This window comes from Homalodisca vitripennis, chromosome 1, assembly GCF_021130785.1.
Source record: "Homalodisca vitripennis isolate AUS2020 chromosome 1, UT_GWSS_2.1, whole genome shotgun sequence".
NCBI classification, from domain to species: Eukaryota; Metazoa; Arthropoda; class Insecta; order Hemiptera; family Cicadellidae; genus Homalodisca; species Homalodisca vitripennis.
The window spans coordinates 194,770,587-194,796,131 of NC_060207.1; the positions used below are offsets into that span (position 1 = coordinate 194,770,587).

Sequence of the window (25,545 nt, forward strand, 5' to 3'; positions counted from 1 at the left end):
TTTAACTGCTTGGTCAAAGGTCAAGCTGGATTCTCCTAACAGTTTTTGTTTTGTTGCTTCATTTCTGATTCCGGAGACTAAACGATCTCGCAGGTAATCGTTTAAAACTGCCCCAAATTCACAATGGGTGGACATCTTTCTTAACTGGGCGATGTAGTCTGCTGCTGATTCGCCTTCGTGATGAATCCTCTTGCTGAACTTGTACCTCTCGGCTATGAACGATGGTTTTGGATACAAGTGATCTTGAATCAAAGATACTAATGCGTCAAAACTTTTTGTAGACGGCTTATTGGGCGTGCATAAATCCCTTAATAGACTGTACGTTTTTTACACCGGCAACAGTTAATAACGTGCTAACCTTTTTCTCCTCCTTAATATTGTTGCACTCGATGAATAGTTCGAAGCGCTCGATATGAGACGACCACGTCTCACTATTTTGATCGTATTCACCGATTCCGCCGATTATTCCCGACATTTTTGTGTGTTGCCCGGCAGTTCGATATTGTGTAGTAACGGCGCTAAATCCACTTCGTCCATCCGACATTTACACGTGTTGTCCGAAATTTACACTACGCGGCACAATCGAACAGTTGCATTGCCCGGTATGTAAATTTAACCGACCTCGTCGCCATTTGTTATGTTTGTTCTAAATAACAGTACGTATGCCGGGGGCGGCGTGAATCGAAATAAAGAACACTTTTACATTTCTTAAAACACGGCCACACGAGGGGTGGTGTGGCAAGCGAGACTGGGAGTTGACTGACTACCGGCTCAAGGAATGCTCGGACGAGGCAGTGACCAAAGGAGAGGGGGGTCAGGTGATCTCGAGTAGCCAATGCCGTTTATTCAAAATCATACGATTAAAACAGCCGACACATTACGTCATATGGGGTGAGGTGCACATGTTGCAAATATATCTAAACTTACTAGATAATGATACAAAGAATATTCATATATAACAGATTACAACACCGGAAAACATCGATAGAGTTAGAGAGAGCAGCAGTACTGCAATCTCCAAAACGCTCTGCTCGGAAGCAATCACTTGCTCTTGACATTTCAAGACGTTCTCTCAACTGGACTCTTCATGATTAACTGAGATTTCTCCCGTATAAAATGTGCGTGGTCCATCAATTGTCAGCACGGGACTATTTGACACGTGAAGACATGCTTGCAACTATACCGCGTGACGCAATTGTGTTCTTTTCTGATGAGGCACATTTTCACCTCAGTGGGTGTGTCAACAAGCAAAACATGCACTACTGGAGTGAAACAACCCCCGAGAATTCCACCAGAGACCTCTGCATTCGGACCGCGTCACTGTGTGGTGCGCCATATCGCGAGTAGGCATCATTGGCCCTTACTTTTTTCAGGATAACCGTCGTGCCATAACTGTGAACTCCGAACGGTACTTGACTATCATACAGGATCTTTTTCAGCCGGCTCTTGAGGCAATGCAATTAGAGGATACATGGTTCCAACAGGATGGTGCCACTGCACACACAGCGAGGGTTACCATGAATTGTTTGAGGCAAATGTTTCCTGGACGGCTTATCTCTTTGAGGGGTGATGTGAACTGGCCAGCACGCTCACCAGACTTAGCCCCATGCGATTTTTTCCTTTGGAGTTACCTGAAGTCGAAGGTGTATATCAACCGTCCCAACACCTTGGAAGACCTAAGGAACAATATTGAGGCTGAAATTGGCAGAATACCAGTCGACATGCTTGTTAGAGTTAATGAAAACTTCAGAAAATGTATGCAGCAGTGTGTGGATGCCGAAGGTCGACATTTGCCAGATACATTATTTAAAACCATGTAATTTAAAAATTCCCTTACTGTTCAATATAATTAAAATAAAAAATAATTTTTTCTAAGGTTCATAACTTTTTATTTAATTTCCAAATCAGCAAATTGCCGCGCTCCACCCTGTAGTATAATTATGATATATTTTTTCTGTCTTTAAAACAGCTGTTAAGTTTATTTATTATCAATATTTATGTTAATTGTTTACTTTCTGTATATCCATTCATCTAAATGTAGCTTTTATTGACGTGACAACGTCTTAAATTAGGTTGCGGCTCGGAGTCACTCATGAAAAAGTGTAACGCCCGGTAACGTTACGATGCCCGTCCAGTGAGTCCGCCGCACGGGATCCGCACGGGATAAAGCAGATAACTGTGGGTCCGCCGCACGGGATAGCTATGTTAGCAGATAACTATGTTTATTCGTGAAAATGTGGAGTGCTTAGATTCGTCATTTACAACAACTACAACAATAAATGTAAATAATTGTACACTGATATTTCATTATCGTAAACTATGATTGATTGATTAATTGTTAGATTGACACAAAAGTTGAGAAACTGAGTTTATAGGTTATGTCATACTATTGACAAATGTCGATAGTGTTAAGTAAATTATTAGTTTAAATCACTCTGCAATCAATCGTAATTCAGTCGATTGAGAAGAAACAGCGCGTATTGCTAGTCAAACATTTAAAATAACAAATTATAACCTCTAACCTGTCATAACAGTGCGACCAAACAAACGAACTAAACCGACCAATCACCACGCGCGGAGTTAGAATTTAACTGTGTTTAGCAAGAATTTCAAATTCCAATTTTAGTAAATGTTTTATTCAACTTTACCATTTACAATAACAAATTTTAATTAATTTCAAATTATGTACAATGTTTTAGTAAACAAAATATATTTCTATAGTTAAAATTTGTGCAATTCTTATTTTCATTCAATTCCTTGTTCCTATTGTGCAATTTAATAATATTCATATCAATAAATATTCTACCGAGAAAAAGACGTTGTCACGTAAAATCTTCGCCCGTAAAACCGACTTTACAGGCAACCATAATTTTTATTTTAAGTTGTATAAAACCATTTCAGTTTGGTTCAAACCATTTCACAACATTAAATTTGTTCAAAGGTTTTTTGTATCAATAAAATATCATGTCAGTTCTTTGTTACTTTTCACACTTTTATAACTCTCTAAAAGACCACTTAAAATATTGTTATTAATACATGTATTATTAAATAGGATAAGTTTTAATTAATATTCACCACGTTCATTGTATTATCTCTGTAAATAATTCGCTTCTGTCGTTGGAATGGTATAATAATAATCATCATCATACAAAACGGATGTCCAAATTATTAGCCAACAGATTTCAACAAAATACGAGATCTTGATTTCTTAGTGACCATAGAAAAATTATATAGGTATAATCTCATCTCTTCATCTTTCATCGGATCACTCGCCCTTGATATTGCCTATCTGTTCAAATATGATGTAAAGGATAAAACGTATACAGACTACGCTAGCAACCAAAAGTACAAACTGGGAACAATTTTTGGATTTATTTAATGTTATTCTAATGCTGATCACTACCTTAAACTTTTGCGAGAGTATAGACAATTCCGTCGAAATTTTAATTTTCGAAATTATTATTATTTAGGTCTGAAAAAGATTGAATCTAGAGCTAGAGAATCTAGGGGAATGTATTGGTCTCTTTTTGTCCACACTCTTTACAGCAGATATAGGCTCCCAACGTCTCAAGCCACGTTAACCTTTGCAGATGTCTCTGCAGTCTTGGCTTCCTTCAAAACCCATCTGTGGCTTCACAGATCTTCCAGCATTCTTTGAATTTAATATCCGATTGGCTCAAACACTGGAGAATGAAAGTAACATGAAATAAATTTGTGCATTTTACATTTAATCTTAACTTGACAAATGTTTTCATGTGAATATGTTTTCCTGATCAACATTAAACTAACTTAACAAATATGTCAAATATTTCAAAATCCACAACAGTAGGTGATTAAAAGGCAAACTCATATTTGGAAGAAACGACTGCTGGTAAATACAAAGTTTTTAAAATTCATAGGCTGTTTGGAACGAAATCACGTGCCTCTCCTGGAAATAAATTGTTACTGAACCAATTTGTTTTAAAACCTATCTGGACATATGGGGTTCGACTGTAGGGCACTGCATATTTATCATCAAATCTAAGGTAACCAACGTTTCCAATCCAAATATTGCAAGCTCCATGGTTCGATACGAATGTGGTGACAGAGACACGGGAATTGCGTATGTAGAAGAGATCTCAAAATTTAGTTTATGCGAACTAACTAAGCTTGAAGGACATAATCATCGTACTTTAAATTAACTGAACTACAGTGAGAATGTGTCTAGGCTTAATATAAACGACATTCTTGATTTATATGATCGCTTTTAAGTTCTTCACGTTGATTAAGGTCTTTGAACGTTAATAAACCATTGTATGTTTAATGTATCATATATTTACTTATTGTTCTTATTTTAATTAATATAGTGTAAGTAATAAATTTAAGTTATATAAAAATTATCTTCATGTCAACCAATCCCATCCATAGAGTATTACTTTTCAAGAATCACAAAATTCAGGGCACACATCTGAATATTCTGAATTCTGTAATCTGTACTGTAGCAGACGACATTTTGTTTTGTGAGTATCGGTAAATGTACTCAAAAATTTAAAGTGAATATATTGAAAGTTCTTGCAGGAAAACAATTGAAATTTTGTTTCATATCGTGACTTAGAACTTTAGGTGTTTCATTTTATTGGTAAGTGTCAATAGATTATTTACATAGAATAAATGCTGACATGTAGGTAGGCTACTTCTAATACGTAGGCCTAAGTTTTGTTTTTAACTTTTCACTTATCATATCTATTATTGAATAATTGTCTTGAACAGTTCTTTAGTAACTTGATGATATATGCAGTGTAAGGGTTTTCATTTAAATTAAAAAGGAATTTTCTATTGAACCACACACAAAATGTGTAATCAATCGCAATTTATAGACTTTTATATCAAATAACTGCAAATCCAAATCACCATTTCAGGACTAATCAGAAATCAAGTACTAGGGAAAAATTGTAGAATAGTCAATTATTGGAAACCTTTCTTTTAATTTGCTTAGGTCTCTTAGAAAGTTTTCCACCATTGTCATTGATGACCACTGACTGGACTGTAACATTTATTATAACCTACAAATAATATACTGTAATTTATTCTTGGCATCCATTTCTCTATACACTTTTGCTACTAGACAATATACTCACAGCATGTGACGGGTAGGGTCCAATAAGCGGACCCGGTTTTTTTATATCGAAGAATATAATCATCGATACCTAATATTCACATATCGAATCATAGACTTTCAATCGATATAAAAGTAATAACAATCATATGTTTTAAATTAAAATGTGAATTTAATGATGTAACAAATAATAAATGAACATAACCAAAATCAGGGAAACTCATAACTTTAACTAAATGAAACAGAACGAAAACGTTTTTACTAAAGTTGTGTCCACCATTACCTTCTTTTTTGCATCTGAAGACGACCATGTTAGCTCCTCTGACAGTTACATTGTTACCTTTCCACAAATATCACATAATGGATTCTTAGGTCCTAACCCAACATTCTGAAGCCATAAAAACATGTTTTATCGTCGTCTTTTAAAGCAATTTCGTGAAGCTTGCTAAGATTGACAGCCATTTTTAATACACAATGTTACTTATGTGAAATTTAAAATATTACCTTAATTGTATTATTTGAAAGTGTGTACAGCTGTTCATATAGATTATTTGAGTTAATTATTAAAAATAATTAATCAGTATCGATTGATTATATCGATGGTTATGATTAAGTAATATCGTTTGCCAATTTCGATATAAAAAACCGGGTCCGCTTATTGGACCCTACCCCATGTGACTACCAACCCTAGCTCTTCAACAGAGGGATGTTTTAAAACTGCTCTTTTTGACATTTTTGGGCTGCAGTATAATAAGCAGCCACTAACACAATCGGAATATAATTATCGAATGATTTTAATCATCGATATTCATGACTATCCAAAAGACTGAAAGCAAAATGTCAGAACAAATAACATAATATATATTAAAAAAAAAACAATATATATGGTTTTGCTAGTTTTCAATCTTAGAAATTAATGTATAAATATTAATATAATTACAACGAAACATAATATTTACCTTCTTTATGAATTTTCAAGTATAAACGTAAGTGCTTGTGAAACAAAAAAGACGTGTACACGTCACTGTTCTTGGACGTGTAATAATGACACTTCATTATGTAATAATGAAACACATGGTTTTAATTTTCAATTTATTTCCAAATACGATTTTACTTTGAACTCTTTTGAGTGATAATGTCGGAACTGAATTAAGTTTTAGGTTTTTAAAATCGTATTATAGGAAGCTATACTTTTATATTTGACTGGTATTAGCGTCGGTAATGTGAATGTAAAGAGATGAATGTTTATCATCAAAATTTTTGATAATGGCGTCTAACATAAGTCCTAGTCGTCAAAAATAGTAATGATGGACGCTCGGAGGGTTATGGAAGGTGTCATTGTATTGGAATAATAGACAAGTGTTGGGGAACATGGCTTGCAAGCGAATCTCATAATACTTACGTGTAGTTTGTTTATTGTGTGATTCTTGACGCTTGTAATGTTTTGTTAGTAGTGCACTGCAGTTTGATGGACCAGTAAACATAAAAACTGGGACAGACGAGTTGTATGTAGTAGTAGGCCTAAAATGGCAAAATCATTAAAAAATACTGCATAGTAATGATTATATTAAATATGGATTCATTTTCATTGACAAAAACTGTTTTCTTTACCTCACTGCGTTGTTTATAATCTTGTTTTGAGTAATGATGCCATGGGTCCAGACGTTTGAGACCCTACTATACTGGAAGTTTTCTAATAGAAAACATCAGATTAACCCAGACATAACCAAAAATATAAAAAAATGCAATTATTATAAATTAATATGATAACGGTGAATGATTAAAACGGTTTACTGGAAAATGATGAGTTCTTGAATAATACTTCAGAGCTTCAATGTAGCTCACTTGATTGCTCACTACAATTCCGTAAGAAGTCTATAGTGATACCAAATATCATTCCCATAGTGAAGAAATATTAGTAGACATCTCTTCTGAAGATAATTATGACTTAAGTGGGTCTCATATTTAACAACCATTAAAATTGTGTCCTTTAATTAGTACACTATGATTAATACTTGTTTTATTATTAACTTACTTTCCTTTAGGAACTGATTACATTTTAAGGCCTTAAATAGTGATCACCAATCCCCTCTGTAAGCTTGTACATGTGTGTATGTTATCGTTGGTTAGTTTTTATATATTATTACTAATTTAAAACAAGCTTTTAATGAGAATCTGCCTTACACAAAATTTCAACTATTCAAAAGAAATTAACTTAGGATAATTTCGTCCCTTGTGGCATAGTGAATATGTCCATATCCCAAGTAGCAAATAATCCAAAATGATCCCTAGCCAACATAAGACAATCAAAAAGCAAATTTTTCCATTTGATTTAAACCCATTGCTTGTGGAGATCAGATGCCAACTGAATTTAATGAGGTTTCTTTATCATGATTCTTTAGACTCCATTTCTTATTATTTGTTATTATTGTAATAATAACAATTATCCACTTATTTTTTTACATTTAACAGGATCAAATAATCCAATCCGTATTCACTGTATGGGAGGTTGTGTGATAACTAGCATACTCATTTTTAAACCTGGCAACATTTTCAGTCTTGTTATATTATGTTCAGTGTACATGAAACTATGTACTTTTTAAACTTGATGTTTATGAAATAAGAAATTCTGATTCTGATCCACTTCAAAATAGTTTTAAGGATCATTGAACTGAAAACTTCACAGATCCTATCATGTTTGATGCTGAGCTCGTTTGTCAAAGCATCATCCATGTCATTTCCAGCAATCCTCTCATAGCATGGAACTAACAAACAGTATTATTGTCGAGAAAGGAGTAACCTGATAACAACCACACACTTGTTTTGAATTGTAAATACACTGGAGTTTAAGGCCTTCAAAGGTCTTGTCTATATTTACAAACATATACTTTCCTTTCTCTATACTGTAGAGATAGATTCTCAAGAATACACTCAATAATGACAGGCATCACCTCCCTTGATAAACGTGTTAATTTTAGTATTAAATCATGTAACCATAAGCAGATTTCATCCTTCCCAAAGGAGACAATACTCACTCGTAGTGTTATCCTAGACATCTGAGGTGGCAAGGTTAAGACAGCATTCAAAGGCAGTGCCCATTGCATTTAGTAAAGCTCCAGTGATGGACAGGCATGCCAATCTGGGCCAAGAAGGATACAGTACTGTCAAACATGGCCATCCTCACTTTAACATTCATTTTCAGCCACCAGACCACAGCTTGAAACATTCAAGGCCTGATTTCAAAGACATATATAGCTAATATGAAGGTCTTTTTATTTTTACATTATTATTTCTTATTAATATTTGTTATTGGTCCTCAAGACCTGTCCATGACACATCTGCATTGTACCAAGGACCATTTGATTGTGTTAACAAACCTGTTGAGATGAGTTTTTCAGTTGAGCAATTTATCCAGAATAATACCCAGATACCTTATTTCATGTTTTATCTCAATTGAAGGGCTTTTAGCAAAAATCAAACAGTGTGTTCCAGCTGAAATCTCTTAATAAAGGTGAGCAACCTTAACCAGGTTTAAATTATGATCTGATTTCATTGCGCCAGTTTCCCACCTGATCCAGAGTCATAAAAATCTCCTGAAAACTTTGTGCAGTACTATTTAAGTAAACTGAACAGTTCACCCACAACCAAATGCTCAATAAACTCATAAACAGCTCAAAACAATTCATAAATACTAAACGAGAGGTGAAAGAAAAGCAGTCTGGGGACAGCGTCTGAACAGTAGCGTATCAGATTAAATTCTGGATGAGCTCAAATCCACTAATTCATATTCATAAGGAGGGAAAGAGGATGGTGGAGACTTTACTTTGGTTTATTATTATGTATTAAAAATACAGGATGTTTGGAATGTGAATGGCATTTTTTTTAAAGGGCATTTTTCTCAGGCCGTTTACTAATGTCTCTGCCCTTATGCTGACATTTGCTTTAAGAAAGGGTTATCACCAACAATTTTGTGAACAGAATCGTATTGTGGTCACAAATAATGTCCAATAACTGTATCAACAATTGCCTAAGTGCTAGTGTTGTTAAGAGCTTCTTCAGTGTTTTAAAAGACACACTGAGTAAATTATTTTACATGATACTATCAGGATATTAGATATTTTCTATAATAGTATAGGTATACTACGAAAGAAAGTTAGTGATATCCTCACTAGTGCAGATATGATATTCTCACTAGTGGTGAAAAATCAGCCATTAGTTCCATTGTGTTATACAATGCAATGGCTGCTTTAAAAAAATTAAGAATTATTCTAAATATTGTGTAAGTTAAAATGTAGTATTAAAATTCATTATACAACTGTAAATTGGCCAAACAAAAAATAACATAAAAAGACAATTCAAAGAACATTTTGCTCATAAAAAATAAGAAGAATTTAAAAATCTACTATTGCAAAACATTTCATTGAATTTTTATATATTATTTGTAATAAATTATTTAAAAATTTATAAATACAACATACTTGTATGCTTGGGAAATATTTTACACACACAAAAATCAAGAAAAACTTAAATAATGAAGATGTACCTATTGAACACTTGACTCTACTCTCGTCTCAATTTATAATAAAATAACAATGTACCTCTATTTTAATATTTTATTTTGGGTAACCAAATTTCCAAATCAATTAACAAATGTTATTTTAGAATTTATTATTTTGAAACATGTATTTATTTGTGGAGTCGCCTGACGATGACATTTTTTATTTCAAAAGGCTTTGCAAAAAATAATAAATATTAGAAAACTGTGTAATAATTACTAGTGGTTTCAAATTTATTAAAATCTTTCCTATTGCTCCAAGAATCTTCATTATACCCACATTACCTTCATATAATGTGGCTCCAGATATGTCTGCTTGAACCCAATGAATATATCATACTCCTTTCAACCTTAGTGCAACCACAAACTGTTCATCAATTAGGAAAACTAAGGTTCTCTAACTTTCAAGATATGAAAGTGACATGTAAGTCTTCATCTTTGATCTTTTCCTCTTGTTGGCTGACACTGATATAATTATTATTTGCATGCCTGGCAGTTGGCTTTAAGTGTGTCAATGTAATAAAATATGCCCTGTGAAAAATTTGCCAGTTTGAATTTTTTAATCCTTTTGTTACACTCCTATTTCGTTCCCCACCAAAACTAGTATTACCAACAATTTCTTTGTTAGGGAATTTTCCTTTATTATTTTAACTTGTTTGCGTTATACAATACAAATTGGCAAGCTGACATCGATACACTTAAGGAATTTGAAATGTACCATTAGCATTGTGAGTTTTACAATCAGTTAAGAAATCCCATCCCAATAGTTCTGTACGATATCGTATTTAAAAGCAGTTGTAAGGCATACAAACAAGTGTCACATCTCTGTCCACTTGGACTTTGAGTTTTGCAGTGGAATATAGTGTATTTTTGTGTTTGGAACAGTAAAGGTTGATAATTCCACTTTGAAGCATCCATATCTGGCCTAAAAATAGACAAGGCATTTATCTTAGAATAAACAACACAAGAACAGCAAATATTTTTTTTTTACTACTCTAATTGTTTACTTTCTATCAACAGGAGAGCTTTGACAAACATACCAAGGCACAGCTTACAGTTAAGAATAACAAAAGCCTATTTAATCACTAAAGTAGCAGTGCTTTGATCATCAGACCCTCTTTATCTGGAATTATACTATCTTAATCTTAATCAAAATTCAACTAATGTACAATTAAGAATAATAAAAGTATATTCAATCACCAAAGTAGCCATGGTTTGTTTATCAGACCCTCTTTATATAGAATTATACTCTCTTAATCTTAATCAAATTTCAACTAATGTACAATTAAGAATAACAAAAGTCTATTCAATCACCAAAGTAGCCATGCTTCGTTTATCAGACCCTCTTTATCTAGAATTATACTCTCTTAATCTTAATCAAATTTCAACTAACTAATGTACAATTATTAAGAACAACAATAGTCTATTCAATCACCAAAGTAGCCATGCTTCGTTTATCAGACCCTCTTTATCTAGAATTATACTCTCTTAATCTTAATCAAATTTCAACTAACTAATGTACAATTATTAAGAACAACAATAGTCTATTCAATCACCAAAGTAGCCATGCTTCGATTATCAGATCCTCTTTATCTAGAATTATACTCTCTTAATCTTAATAAAATTCCAACTAACTAATGTACCATTAAGAATAACAAAAGTCTATTTAATCACCAAAGTAGCCATGCTTCGATTATCAGACCCTCTTTATCTAGAATTATACTCTCTTAATCTTAATAAAATTTCAACTAACTAATGTACCATTAAGAATAACAAAAGTCTATTTAATCAACAAAGTAGTCATGCTTCGATTATCAGAGCTTCTTTACCTGGAATTATACTATGTTAATCTTAGTCAAATTTCAACTAACTACAAAGAAGTACAAAGAAAGTTAGGCAAGTGTGTTGTTGATGGAAATTGTAATTCTAATTATTATCCGAAATTACAATTAAAATTATTCAACTGCAATTATTCAGTAAAATTAGTTTGGACAGTAATCATATTATATTATAGAAGTGCATACTAAGGGCATTTATTATGAAAGTCTCTGAATTATTTTACAAATTCACAGTTACAGTACTGGTAAGGCCTGCATCAGTTATGTCTTCCTTTTCTTGACTTGAATGTAGCTCTGCTCGTCTTCTGTGGCTTCTGCTTTGACATCTTTCAAGTTAGTAATTAAAAAACACAGATTACTGTTTCTAAAGGGTATTTTAAATGGAGCTTTTCCTTTTCCTGGCTCAGAAACACAAATTTTGATTCCATAATTTTCACTATGGTATCCTCAAAAAATCTATTGCAAACTGACTTTACAGATAATTATTTTACTTTTGTTTTGTTAACCTACATATTTATATAAATAAGACCCACAACCTAGAGGTGAAAATTTTCACCATATCCTGGTAATTTAGTGTTCTATAGAGCTGTTTTCTGAACAGAAGAACAAAGATATTAAATACATCATCTTAAAAAAGTAATAAGTTCAGGGGAATGTGAAATTTCTTTTCTACTGATTTATGTTATTAACTTAACAAAATAAGTAAGTAGAGTGGTGGAAACTAGTCCTCTAATTATGATCTGTTGTCAACCCAAAATTTTTGTTGTTGTAAACTGTAAAATCTTTGGTCACAATAAACTTTTTTATTTTAATTTTTAGTAAAAATTTTATATAAACTACAGTACATTGTTTCATCGTTTTTAGTAAACCTAAGATTGTATTCTGATAACAAGTAAGTTTATAGAGATGATGTGCCCATGTTGCACACATTGAGAAAGCTGAATCAATAGTAACAAACTACAGACATAGGCACTGGGTAGCCCAAGGGATTTGAACCGGCACAGAATCAAGTAATCAAGTGAGTGGGAGGGTCCCAAAACACAATGGAAATAAAACAGGCAAGCAAGTCTCAAGTAACTCATGGGAAATCCTACTAGAACGTATTATTGTGGTACAGTTCACACGTTTACTACAATAGTAGTATCTTATTAGATATAATTAAATACTTTAAAATCCAAAGCAGTAAAAATTGTTTTTATAATATTTGAATTCATCTCAGAGTTAGCTTTTGTTTTTCCAGAAAATGTACAGATAGAATAACTTAATAATCAATTAATTAAACATAATTCTGTGTAATAAATTAAGTTTTTTATTTTGAACTCATTGAAGTATAAGGTGTAAAGGTTTTTTAATACTTTCCTGAAAGATTAGTGTATTTTTTATTTAGTTGGAGTTGTCAGTTTACCTGAATGTGTGTGTGTTATAAATAATTAATAGAAGTTAATTAGAATTGGGCTGGTAAGGATACAAACTTTTGTATTTATCCTCCCTAAGCTTTCAATTATCTTTTCAATTTGTTTTCTTAACATTTAAATTTTATAATAAATGTGCTATTATATTTCAGTACTTATTTTATTATGTATTCATTTCTACTTATGTCAATATTATCTGTATTTTAGGTTCCCCTACTGATAAATTTACAATGATATCATTGATTTATGCCCCTAATTCTATGTTAAAATTTTGGGCCAATTAAAAAATTAATTTAACGCTTTCCTAAAACTTTTATTATCTTGGGATTCACAAGAATAATTTCTTTAATTTCATCAGCCATTCTGAAGTATGGTACTTTGTCTACTTTTTTATCTCCACAACACACCAAATTTAAATTAATAGTTCAAAATCAAATATCTATACCTCTTGGTAATTCAATACTGCAAAGGATGTTTAATAAAAACATGTTTAAATTATTGTTTGGGATGATGATCATATATTTTGATTTATTTACATTCGCCAGGGATACGTTTGGACCAGAAAATCTATGTTGTTAATATGTTGCTACGTTAAAGAGTAATTAAAAATTTTAAATGTAAAAATACTTATACATTATTTATGCGGTAGTTAAAAAGTTTTAACTATTAATTACTGAAAGGAATTTAAAAAAAATGTATTACTAAATAAAATGAAATGAATGTATGTTATTGGATATAAATAATTATATGTTTATAATTTTAATATGTTTATTTATGATAATTACGTATTCGAAATTGGTTTATACTATATTTTGTTTGTCATCTAGGGTAAATTATTTCCTAAATAATCAGTTGATGATAGAAGGGTTCATTTTAAACAATGTAGATTGAATATCCTGTTTTAATGTTTCTTCTGCCAACCAAGTTGGTTTGTTTTTATACTTTGGTTTTTAATCAATTGATAATACTAGCCAACATATGAGAGTCTGTGAAAATAACAATATTTTACCTGTTTATTTCCTCACAATAATCTTATGTCAGAATGCGGAAATTAAGTTATGAGTTCTAGCCATTCTTAAGGAAGGAAGACAAGTTCATGAAAACGATAAATTGACATTTTTACTATTTGAGTATGGTTAACGAAAACAATTTTTTTTACCAATAATCAAGGATCAAGAACAATCAAGATTCTTTATTAGCCATCTTAAAATCATTAAAATGCATTGACATTGTCACCAAAGCTTCAATAGAATATTAGCTCACAATATATGAAATTAAATGTTAATTCAAGTGAAAAACTTGACTGGCAGAGATGAAACAATAGTAGCTTACTTAAACTAAACATGGACAATCAACAATAAATGCATGCATTAACAGATCCAACAGAATTGTATTATCGGGGAATAAATTTGGTAAAAATTCAATAGTAGATAAGTAAATAGTACACAACAGAAAGTAAATTAATAACTGATTTATCAGGGAATAAATTGGTAAAAGATTCAATAATAAATAAACACATAGTACAATAACATAGTTAAAACAGTTTAACATTTAGGTAGGTTACAATACAGATAGGGTTAAAATTAAAATGAAACACCTATCATAGAAAGTGCCAGATATTCACCTATAAAAAAAGGCCTAGTTAACAGCCATCTATACATCACTGATTTGAATGTACTAAGATTAGTGTTATGTATGGTAAGAGGTAGTTTATTTTACAAATAAATGGATACCGATAAATGAATACATAGATTGTGATGTGCTTAATCTGCAGTAGGGCTGTCTAAATATATAAGCTGCCTCTAGTAGGATATTGATGAATGTTATTTCTAGGAGAAAATTCTGTTTTACTTTAATCAGGCATGAATAAATATAACAGTTGATAACTGTAAGAATATCTTCCTCCACAAAAATAGGTTTACATGAAGTTAAGAAGGAGACTAGCCAAAATTCTAACAGCTTTTTCTTTAATAGTAATGATTTTTTAATATTATGGCTGTTACCCCATAGGGTGATTCCATACAATATGGTGCTATGAAATACATAATAATATGTAGATTTAAGGTAATCTTTGGGAACAAGTTTCTTTAGGTGGCGCAAAAGTATTACGCTTATTACTCTTGAAAGCCTACAACAGACACTTTGAACGTGGGGTTGCCAAGTCAACTTGGAGTCTAAAGTTATACCCAACAGTCTTACAGAAGACAGCAAATTTAAATTATACTTTGTTGATGTAAGATTTTTACAAAGAGAAAATACAATATTTTGTGATTTCTTATTATTTAGTACGGTAACAGACCGTTAGATGAAAACCAGTAGTTAGCTTGGTGGGGGACATAAGTCCTCTCTACAATCAAGGTATCTATATCATAATTTTGTACAGTAAAACGTGGAGTCATCTTTGAAAACTACTGAACCGCAATCCACATTGGTAGGCAAATCATTTATTAGAAATAAGAATAAGAATGGGCCCATTACCCGACACACTATTAGGATTATTAGCTTATAATGCCATAGACTTTAGTAAGACTAACAAATACACCAAATTTGAATTTCATACCATGTGTTGCTAAAAATATAATTTCATTTCTAAAAATACACTGACTGGCAAAAAAGTAATTTAGAATACTACTATACATTTCATAACATTTAATGTATATTTAACCCTATACGTTCTATTATAAGGTATAATTTTATGTATTAAAAAACACGAACAGATAGAAAACCCATCAGGTTTACACATTTTAATAATATAATTTTTTTTTTTATTTTGACCAAATAAATTATGTGGTGATGTTTGATTCAGTAAGTTCGGGACACCCTGCATAATGGCAGGGTCTTTCCCAGTTGGCCAGCCTGTGCCACGAGTAGACAGAAATAGAATCCAGATCGTAAAACTCGCAAACTTTTTCATATTCGTATTTTAAGGGCTGGAGGGAGAACATTTGACGCAGGGGTGGCTCATAGCCCAACACTCCCACTGAGTCACGGACTTTTTATGATGAGGATTTTACGAGGATAGCCATGCATTATTACAGTGGTGTAAGTTATAAATTAATCTCATACATAAGTAAGTTGGCCTTTTTTTAGGTTATATTGAAGTTTTAAGACAAGCTACTCTTTTTAATTAACTTTATAATTCCACTATGTTTAGCAGTACACTGTTAAAGGAATACAATGCAAAATTGAGCAGCGAGAATGAGGTTTTCAAATTATACCTCTTTAAATGTATTTAAAATTAATCCGAGATTATATTTCATCTATTAAAAAAACTACTTTGATGGTTATATAGAATCTCATTTGTAATCACGTGTTTTCAGTCGTGTACTCATCATATCAGCATCAACAGAACGAAGGATGTTCAGACGACCAGCGTCGGTTTTGAAAAAGTCGAACCTACTGGACTCACACACTGCACTGGCAGACAAAAGTAATATCACTGGAACCAGTGACCAGTCTTATCTAAAGTAATCTCGGACTAACGCGACCCCCTACAATTGGCCAACGCTATAAAACTCAACAAGTACCAGGAAGTTGAGTAAGTAAACTGTTAGACTGATTGGGCAATGCAATTAACGTAATAAAACTCAACAAGAACTAGAAAGTTGAGTAAGTAAACTGTTAGACTGATTGGGCAATGCAATTAACGCAATACAACTCAACAAGAACTAGAAAGTTGAGTAAATAAACTGTTAGACTGATTGGGCAATGCAATTAACGCAATAAAACTCAACAAGAACTAGAAAGTTGAGTAAGTAAACTGTTAGACTGATTGGGCAATGCAATTAACGCAATAAAACTCAACAAGAACTAGAAAGTTGAGTAAGTAAACTGTTAGACTGATTGGGCAATGCAATTAACGCAATAAAACTCAACAAGAACTAGAAAGTTGAGTAAGTAAACTGTTAGACTGATTGGGCAATGCAATTAACGCAATAAAACTCAACAAGAACTAGAAAGTTGAGTGAGTAAACTGTTAGATTGATTGGGCAATACAATTAACGCAATGCAACTCAACAAGAACTAGAGACTAGTAAGTAGAATGGTAGCCTATCATTTGACAATAACCAAAAAAGGGACCCGCAATGAAATTACAACTAAATAAAAATATTTTAATACGATAATGATGGCATGTCATTGGACACCAATATTTTAACTGGAAGTAGAATTTTATTCTGGTCTTTAGCGGAAATAAGGAAGAGCTTAGAGATTATACTGTTGGTCAGTTGATCACATATGCTGTCAATAATTACTGCAGCTCGTTCTAGCTTGTTTTGATTCGCCAGAACTCGTACTGAGTGTTATCCACGAGAACAAAAAGCGTCGAAAGTTGGCGGACGATGTTGGAGGATCTGCAGCTGTAGGAGGAACGGCGATGTTCACAAACAGTGTTTGGTGTGGTCGTTATCCCTATAATAGCGTGTACAATGTCAGTGCGAGTGCGGGTGGATGCGCGTGTGGAGGAGGATATCGACCGTCACCGCCGCCGCCGGGCCGGCGCGTTGTTCGTGCTAACCTCACTCAGTCCAGTCTGAGCCTACTAGTGCCTGGTGTCAGCCCGCCCTCCTCTACACTCTACATTCCTGTAAGTTTACACAGTGTTTAGTACAGCTATCTAGTTCTCGTACACTCACTACGGCAGAAAGTAAAAGACGCTTTTTGTTAACGTCATCAAAGCGTTCGACCCGTGAATTACACATCACTACTTACAGTAATGTCTTAGAGAAGAGGTCCTGGATTTTCACCTCTTGTCAGCGCGTTTAGGTTGTGTAAGATCAATCTTGAAATGTAATTCAATCCAAATGATTTTCTCGTTATATGCATTATGTTTCACAAGCTTAGCTAGTCAAAGTCGAAGTATATTTTTTAAGTTAACCAATACAAGATACGTTTTGTTTTTAAATCCGCACGTACATATTAAGCATACGCTATTTATATCGTGATTTATTAGTATATAATACTCCTTCCTAAAAAAGGCATCTTATTTTTGGCAAAAAACTGACGTAATTTTTCTTTATTTATACTGGGTAAGGGAAAGGTAACGTCCTAATTGGCATCCCCTTTGCGCTCCGATTTAAACTCCAAGTGAGGTCTTGCTCTGTTTTCTAACACAGCAAAGAGGGTTTTGTTTTTTTCTGACTGGACTCTAAATAGCATTTGTAACACGTTATTTCAACAAAGGGCAAAAAAGTTATGTAAATTATAATTAAACCTTCAATATCCCAAGGAATTTTTCTATTGCACTATTTCTGTATCCTGAAATTGAAAAAATTCTTGCTTTGTTTTGAGATCCCCTCCCACTTCTATGGCGACCATATTTCAGTGTCATAGTACTGAACGGATTCTGCTTTAGAAACGGATATTGTGAGGCACACCCGGAGGCTGTAGACCCGATAGATACGGCCGATACTGAAGTACACATAACGGAAACGCCAACACGACGACTGTTGTTTTTTGGAAAAGAAATGTGTGTACGCGAAGGTTAATTAATAATATATATAATTAATAATGTGTATAAATCTTAGTTAATTATTATGACTCCATAAAATGTGTAACTAAAAACAGCGTATAAACTTAGGATACCTTCTTTTAAAACAGAATATTTACATTTTACTGCTAGGGGAATCTCACAAAATTATACAGATTGAAATTTCTGAAGTTGCAAAAGACTACTTCTAATTTGTAGGACAGCAATAGAAACTTATACAGGATGGATTTTAAACAGATTAATCCTGATCAGTATACATGTATTGTTATTTAATTGTATAAAAACTTGTTTTGGTAGATTTGAAAGAAAGCGTTTAATGTTATGAGAAAAAACTATGGCGGCAAAGCAACTGCTTTAGTGATAACTGGTGAGATTAATTTTGTAGGAAATAAACTACTGTACAAGAATTTAAGGCAACATGTATTTTAGAGGAATATATTTAATAAATAAATAATGTATTAATTACATGACGCCTGAATTGTGGTGTCGCAAAAAACTAGATATAGCCAGCAAAGAGTTTACAAAGGATTACAATTATTGACCTTCTAGGAGGATGGCCTTTGGGAGTAGTTCCACCATGGCAGGCTTCTGTGATCCTTACCAGTTAGTGAACTGGCAACTAGTGTGTAACGTTCGCTGGGATCTGGATAATATGGATACGGTTTTATGTAAAACAGAAATACTGCTCCTTAGATTTAGAACATTTGGTGAGAGTGAGAATATTGTTAATTTTCATACAGTTTCTAAATGACGGAAAACTGTCATTGTGTAAACACAGTCATTAAACGATACATAAGAATCGAGCTTAAAAATACAAGAATCACAAACAAACTGGACAATCTGAGTTTGATTTAAACTTCAGAATGATTCTTTATGTTTAGTTGTTTAGTTTAGTTAATTGATAACCGGATTTGTTTGTCTACAATTGAAGCAATTGATATACTTGTGTACTATTGTTGAAGCGAACACGAGCGACGTTCTAAGAGATAATCCTGATAGCGTGGTGATGGCTGGAGAATGCAGGAACTATCCTTGAATATCTCCAACGTCATTGGTCTGCAACTCGCACTGCAAAGAAATAGTGATGACGTCATAGTGACATCATCTCGCCCACTTGCCCCCGTCATACCTGAGTGGCGGCGGCAGACCTCCTCTCCCTGACCTTTCCTTTTCGAGCCGGGTCTCGGCATGGTTCTCTTGTTCAGCGGTTGAGGCTGAGAGCTCTGCCGCTAACACTGGCTCACAGCACTGAGACTTTAACGTTTGAGAACTTGTTGCTCTATTGCAATTTCTCATGGGCATTGATTGATATTATTATGACGTATTTTAAATGTGGTCTAAAAACGAAAAAGTGTTTTAAATTTGAACGTAAAATCTCATGTAAATCAACTTAATTTTAAAACATTTCCAAAAACTGAAAAGTTAGAACAATAACAAGAAATATCTGAGGTGTATTAAGCTGGACTGTTGGTTCACGGAATAATTGAAAATTAATTTACTCAGGTATTTTTGTCGGCCTTTAAGATGGTGCAGGAAAATGTATTTTCTTATATCGAACATTTTATTGGTTTGGTATTTTCATTTATAAATGTCAGTTTTTGTGTCGAAAATTCATATTAGGTCTATTTTATTAGCATACTTCCTTTTTTACCAGACGAGACGGTGTTAAATTACAGAGAATGTTATTTCATTTTTTTGTCCTAATATGTCATTGGATGTGTCCAATTTAAACTTTTGTCTATAGACATTCCATTGTTTTTCTACATAACTGCAATGTGTTTCCAATATTTGAGCATTAAAAAAAAAATAAAAACTGTAAAATATTTGTCGAAAAACAGAAAATAATATTGGTAATTCAAAAATACAATTTAATGTTTATATAAATCATACATTTCAAACCAAACATTATAGTACAAAGGTATAAATAATAAATATCTTACAGATACGAATACCAGCCCGAGTTATCTTTTTTTCTAATCCACCGAACATTAAAAACATCGATTCACCAATACCACTATGCATTTGTAATATCAGAGAAAGTATAAAGGACTGGGCAAACATACGCGTCCTAATCAGAAATTCTTCCTGTCCGATGACTCACTTGGGAGATACAACGAATCTTCTCAAGGGCGTATTATTAATATATTCCCAAGCCTTCAATCCGGACAGTCCAGTGCTGTTCCATAGTCATTACACGTTACTGGCGTGTTATTTGCAGGGTGCCTCTCGAGCGGTTGTCAACAAATTGTGGGAATGATACACAAGTACTAAGTTGGAAATGATTTCCCTCTGATGACTCACGTGGGAGACACATGTAGTCTTTTCAAGGGCGTATCATTAATATGTTCCCAATCGTTTAATCCGGACAGCGCAGTGATGTTACATAGTGATGACACGCTAATTGGCACGTTATTTGTAGCATGCTTTGCGAGAGCTTGTCCACAATTTTTAAGAATGATACAAAAGTACTAAGTTGGAAATGATTTCCGTCTGATGACTCACGTGGGAGACACATCGAGTCTTTTCAAGGGCGTATCATTAATATGTTCCCAATCGTTTAATCCGGACAGCCCAGTGCTGTTACATAGTGATGGCACGCTAATTGGCGCGTTGGTTACAGCGTGCTTCGCGAGAGCTCATCAAATTTTGGGTAAAAGTAGTACGCCCTAAGTAGTAGTCTAATAAAAGTAGTAAGTTAGAAATGTTTTCCGTGTGATGACTCAAGTGGGAGACAACAAGATTTCCGTAAAGGCGTATCATTTATACGTATCGAATCCTTCAATTCGGACAGTCCAGTGATGCAACATAATGATGACACGTTATTGGTCTGTTAACTGCAAGGTGCTTTGCGAGAGCTCGTTAACAACTTTTGGGAGTGATACACAAGTCCTGAGTTAGAAATGCCTCCTGTCCGATACTCACCTGCGGAACACTACGAGTATTCTCAAGGGTATCCTAAATCTGTCACCAAACCTTAAATCCGGATAGTCTACTACGGTTGATAGTGATGGCAAGTTATTGGCTTGTTATTTGTAACATGCTTCGCGAAAGCTCGTCAACAACTTGTGGGAATGACATAAGTCCTAAGTACTCACGTGGGAGACACAACGCGTATTCTCAAGGGTGTATAATAAATCTGTCATAAAACCTTAAATCCGAATAGTCTATTACTGTTGCATAGTGATGGCAAGTTATTGGCTTGTTATTTGAACAACCTTCACGAGAGCTCGTCAACAACTTGCGGGAATGACGTAAGTCCTAAGTCAGAAATGATTTCCGTCTGATGACTCACGTGGGTGAGACAAGTCTTCTTAAGGATGTATCATCAATTTGTCACCAAACATTTAATCCAGATAGTCTATTACTGTTGCATAGTGATGGCAAGTTATTGGCTTGTTATTTGTAACAACCTTCACGAGAGCTCGTCAACAACTTGTGGGAATGACATAAGTCCTAAGTCAGAAATTATTTCCGTCTGATGGCTCACGTGGGAGACACAACGCGTATTCTCAAAGATGTATCATCAATTTGTCACCAAACATTTAATGCAGATAGTCTATTACTGTTGCATAGTGATGGCAAGTTATTGGCTTGTTATTTGTAACAACCTTCACGGGAGCTCGTCAACAACTTGTGGGAATGAGATAAGTCCTAAGTCAGAAATGATTTCCGTCTGATGACTCACGTGGGTGAGACAAGTATTCTTAAGGATGTATCATCAATTTGTCACGAAACATTTAATCCAGATAGTCTATTAATGTTGCATAGTGATGGCAAGTTATTGGCTTGTTATTTGTAACATGCTTCACGAGAGCTCGTCAACAACTTGTGGGAATGACATAAGTCCTAAGTCAGAAATGATTTCCGCCTGATGATTCACTTGGGAGACACAATGGGTCTTCTCAAGGGCGTATCATTAATCGGGTCCCAAGCCTTTAATCCGGACTGTCCAGTGCTGTTGCATAGTGATGGCACGCTAATTGGCCTGTTATTTGCAGGGTGCTTTGCGGGAGCTCGTCAACAACTTCTTAGAATGATTGTAGACACAAGTACAAGGAATGAGGTTCGTGTAACTCACGTTGTATTTTGCCTTGTTTAGCGTCTGTCTGTCGCCCTTAAAAATTCATAACTCCGAAATGTTTTAAGATGTAGCATTGCTATTTTTATCTTGATAGAACTTTTAAACGTACTGTTAATACAATCATTAGTTCAAAATTGTGGCCATTTAAACTTTGTCATGTCAACTTTACGAAACCCGATGTAAGAAAAAAAAAAAAAACGGAAAACATTATCTCATTTGTTACAATCGGACGCAAAATAACTCGGAGATCCTTATTTTTATTGTTACAGTTCAAACGTAAATTGAATGTGCATTTATTTTTACCCGGTTACATTAGGTTATAGCCTATCAATATAAATAATCATGCCAAATGTCAACACTATTATTTAGAAACAGTTTTGGATTTATGATTTAATAACGGTACAGACAAGCCTATGTTAATTAAAGTAAATTATAACGTAAGTTATTTGGAAACGCATTGTGTGTATTATAATCTAACAACAATTAACATTTTAACATTATAAAATAAAAAGTGATTTAGCACGAAGATAAAACAAACTAGAACCGTCAATAATGACAAAGTGTACTGTTCTTGTACATGAAACTATGTACCATAACATTCCTATGTAAAGATTTATCCATACTAAAGAGTCAGGTTTAAAAATATAGGACGAATACACATGAGTTGTTTAGTCTCTGATTAGTAACAAACAAAATTTAATTTACCAGTTATCAAAACACGAAGCTGATGAACTAGATCGAGATGCAGTTCAAACAGAATCCTGAACTATATTCCAAAAGGGTCGGAAAGTGAATTGTTTAAGGTTGGAAGGTTCCTACTCGCTACTGTGGAGAACTATTTACCGAGTAAAGTGGTGAGCTAAAGGACTTAACAATTCCACGGACGGTTGTAAGTTCTAATGTTGCAGTTTCAGCGACACGAGTGGAATCTACCTCGTTTGGAATTCAAGGGCGCTGATATCTTCAGGTCTTTTAAGGTGGAGCAAGCAGTTTCGGTTGGGGAAATTTGTTTAACGTTTAAGTTAAATATTGTTTAGAATTTTTCTGGAAACAAATTAAATTTATTAGTATATCTCGAGAAGATGTAAGCATTTTAACAAACATTAGGGAATTTGATAATCAGACACAAAAGGTTGTTGAATGTAAGCATATACTCGTATATTTTTAATGTATTAACCAATTTGATTTCCATAAATATTTTTTTTATTTTAAAAAGATGCAATTTTCTAAAATTACATTTAATAAAAAACTTGCATTTCATTACGTTATCAATGATAAATAATACTGTAAAAACGATTCCTACTTTGAATTCCTGTAATTCATTCCTCATGGCTTGATGAAAAAAATGTAAATTTGTCTGTATTCCGGGAACTTATATTAAATGGGGCATGACTTTAAAATGAAAGTATCCCAACCTGAAACCGATTGTCTTTAATTTAAAAAAATGTTTTACTCACAACCCTTCAAGATACCTTTTTTCAATGCAAAATAAATAGAAAATATTCTAGTTACTCAAAGAGGAATTTTAGACTTATACAGTAGTATTTGTTTATGGGTATCTTGTAATTAGGCTTACAGAAAATGGATGAAGATATCGATATAAACTTTTACAATGTGTACTTGAAAAATTACTGAAGGTATGACACATACACGCTTTCCTTGAGAATTAGTGTATTAACCTTGAGTTTTCTTAAATTAAGTTTGATTAAAAATAATGTCCTGCTGTTGTAAATCGGTAAGCAACATGTTATTTTCCGAAGTTATAAATCATGTTCATGTTGTAATCATTCACATCTTCATATTAGGCTGGTTTTTATTAGATTAATAACTGAAGAAAATAACGTTCTTAACGATATGTAATGTTAGAAAATTATATGTTTAGAAACAAAATATTACTCAAGGAAATTGTAATTTTTATAAATATGAAAGATTTATATTGTCACTTTCGTATAAATTTCATATTCTTACCTTTCGTATAAATTTCATATTCTTACCTTTCGTATAAATTTCATATTCTTATCTTCAGCTGTTATTCTGGGGGTTTGATCACGACATACCCCGAATTGGACCTTAAGTGTTCAAAACTCCTCGAAGTATGACCTCGCCTTTTTCTTGCATTCAATAATAGTACATTAACGAGCTGTGGCCAAGTAATGTTTTAACATATTCTAAAAAGTAACCCTTATATTGCGCCATCTTAAAATTTACCTACACGGGCAAGATGACCACCATAGAAACGTGAGCTGCGCGATATCGTTTACCCCACTTGTGGGAGTTGGGTAAATATAAGGGAGCTTTATGGGTACCCTTGCTATTCATACGTTGGTGGGTACTTATTTCCTCATCTAATTCTATGTTTCTGAATTTTGTCTGTGTTGCTGACACAAAATTGTACTGGCGGCTCGACAAAACTAACAACCGGCTTAATTCTGCGATGTAAGCCGATATTAAAGTGCCTTAAGTACGCACAAAATACAAATATGCAGTATTTTATGTTTAGTGAGCCATACAATAAACTTGTTACTTGATTCAAAGTTTCGTTTTAAAACGGTAGATATTACTATCGATAAGCATTTCTTTGGAAGTTATCACAAATGTTGTAAATTCTACTTAACTTTTGACAATTTTACGCAACATTCACGAGTATATTGGTGTGTGGCAGTTTCATATCAAGGGGAAATCCATCGACCAACATGTGGTTAATAGACAAATAATCTACTGACATTTTTCCAGTATTACACAAGCAGCTCATCCGGTTTCAACATGTAAAACCCCAACGTTGTGTTTTAGGACGTTATTTTCGCTAAAAATAACAGGCGGCCTGCGCATAGAACGTCTCGTAGGTTTGCTCAAAATCCCAACGTCCTTCACGTGAGACGGATGTATCTTTTTTATTGGCTGTCGATGTATTCTGAAGGTCAAAACCCGTACGTAGTCTTCTACAAAGGTAATAGACTGCATTTTACTTATAAAACGAAAATTGTGAGGAAGTATCAATTATTGCTCTCCATGTAATGCAAAGGCAAAAACTCGTTATATTTTACAAAGCAAGCTAATGGACTGCATTTTACTTATA

At 33.4% G+C, this 25,545-nt stretch overlaps 1 pseudogene; it reads left to right on the plus strand.

Annotated features, from left to right (window-relative positions):
* Positions 1–4,454: 4,454 nt before the first annotated feature.
* The window catches only part of LOC124354483, a 395,581-nt pseudogene continuing 374,490 nt past the window's right edge, over positions 4,455–25,545 (plus strand).